The 2,317-nt window shown below is 35.0% G+C and overlaps 1 long non-coding RNA gene across 1 annotated transcript; it reads right to left on the bottom strand.

Moving 5' to 3' along the window:
* Positions 1 to 715: 715 nt before the first annotated feature.
* LOC138331110 (uncharacterized) lies at positions 716 to 2,060 on the bottom strand. Its single transcript, XR_011209664.1, has 3 exons — positions 1,855 to 2,060; positions 1,233 to 1,343; positions 716 to 859 (listed from the first exon to the last, which is right to left on the bottom strand). It is a non-coding gene; the product is annotated as an uncharacterized lncRNA (long non-coding RNA).
* Positions 2,061 to 2,317: the final 257 nt, after the last annotated feature.

Below are 2,317 nucleotides of genomic sequence, written 5' to 3'. Positions count from 1 at the left end.
TTATAGCACTGTATAAAGACATTAGAATATACCTTACTAATTTGAATAAAACATAAAATACTGACATCACCTATAACTATTCTCTTTTTTTTTATATGATAAATCTGACTTGGAAAAAAAAACCTTTAAAACGTACTCCATTTTAAAGTACACTTGTAGTCTGAAAAACTAATTAAAAGCATTGGTGCCCTATTTTTCTTTTTTAATTTCATCAGGTTATTAAAAGCAACAAAGCAACATTTGTGCAATTTAATTGCAAAAAAAATATTTATGAAAACTAAATACACGATATGTGTGCAAGCATTATCTAAGAGGTCGAGACCAGAAGATTCCAAAGAAGAAGCATATTTTGCGTCATCTACGATGTTCACAAAAAATAAACTAAATACCATAGCGAACATTATCGAAATAGCTACATTTATTTCTATCATTTTTCCTATACATCATTTATGGTTTTGATTAATAGAGTGAGTGAATGAGGGAAATATTTATTGATTAATTGATTTCTGCCTTAGAATAACTAACAGAATTGTGGTGATTGAGTAAATCGGAGTCATCTGAGAAAGCAAAGGCCAACCGAATACTTAGGAGACATAGAGCCAATGACCTGAATCGCAAGTTGTATAACAACATCGAGCTTTTTACCCACTTGGAAACCATAGATGAGAGCGTTTGATTGGACCAAAAAACTGTTTATAAATCAAAACACTTTGACTTATTTATTATTTATCATTTATTAGACACTGAACAACAGCAGATTACCGGAAACAGAAACAGGAACCGGAAACACATTTTGCGTCGTCAGGTGGGCAACCCACACCACTTCCGGAAGGACAATCTGAATTGTTCGAACAGGATCCTAAAATATAATATAAGCAAAAAATGTAAATTAATCCCCTGTCAAGACATATGAATGCGACATCGATATCGTGATACCTTCCAGCGAAGTTCTGTTTCATAATTGACGGAAATATGAAAAAAGAATAAGAATAACCGACAATATGTAGTAATGCAGATTGTGACAGGCACGACACACCTATTTTTATCTAGGTTGGCATACTCCATATTCCTTTAGCATCTTCTTTCATCTTCGCTAGCTGTTGTCTTCATTATTTTGAATACAACGTAAACAGGTATTTTTCATTAAAATATAATTATTTTCTTAGATATGTTAAGGCGAAGACACAAATTTACAAGAGGTGACTTTTGAACTCTGCCCTCTCTGTACTTACGTGTCGGAGCGCAGGCGCAGGAGGACGTTTTAGTGTCGCATTGCTCGTGGTAGTTATCTGAACAATTAGCAGTACATTCTTTGTTATCGGTACAGGCCCAGGCTACTGACACTGTAAAGGAAAATCACTGGTACTAATATCGACAATAACGACAACAGACAACAGACAACAACAATAACATCATCAACTACAACTACAACAATAACAGTACACACTTAAGTAACAGCTGTATACTACAGGTATGAGCTACCTCTACACCAAAATCAGACATGTTTATCATAAGAGACGTCCTTACCAAGCCAAAAAAGGTATCTTAATAAGCATGTACATCACCCGGTCATACCATAACGACAATGGACAAATGACTGTCCCCACTCCTAAAGTGCAAAATATTAAGCATTCGTAGAATTTGTGGAATTGCAACAAAATAAATATCCAATATTTGGAAAACAAACGCAATGCTTGACTATCAAAAATATAATTTTGTTTTGGCTATCATTAGAGAATTTGTACCTACCTTGTTTTTTGCCTTGTAATACACAAATAACCACAAAAGCAAAAAAAAAAAAACTTTATGTACTGAAAAATAACACATTAATTATCACAAAGTTTCATTACTTACCAAAAGCAACCAATAAGATGGCAACTACTACAGTTCTGCTCATTCTGACGAATGGTAACGATTTCCTTGGCGTCTATATTATGAGCGATATAACCGTCCTTATCAGTTAACTATACATAAAGCCCTTTCCCCTAGCAAATATAGTGTTGGCATCGACGTTTCTACCAGTGTTCGAGTCGACTGTCTTTAGTCGGTCACTGATAAGAACAATGGTCGTTATTTTGATAAATCGGTTTCAAATCGGGAACCTTCGGCACTTTCCGTAAAGAAGAAAATGTTTTCTACAACCGGACAGTTAAGTCAGGTACATGGAGCGTTCGCTCTTTTGGATCCTGAGAAATATTTCCTGCAAAAGACATACTAGAGTTGTTCTGCTCCTGTTCGCCTGTTTTTTGGTTTAATGCAAGCGAGTATAGTATGTTGCTCGATGTCTTTATCATCCGTTTATTACGGGCACGCACTC

This window comes from Argopecten irradians, chromosome 9, assembly GCF_041381155.1.
Source record: "Argopecten irradians isolate NY chromosome 9, Ai_NY, whole genome shotgun sequence".
Taxonomy (NCBI): domain Eukaryota; kingdom Metazoa; phylum Mollusca; class Bivalvia; order Pectinida; family Pectinidae; genus Argopecten; species Argopecten irradians.
Note: the sequence above shows the minus strand (reverse complement) of the source record. Positions and strands in the feature narration are given on the sequence as shown.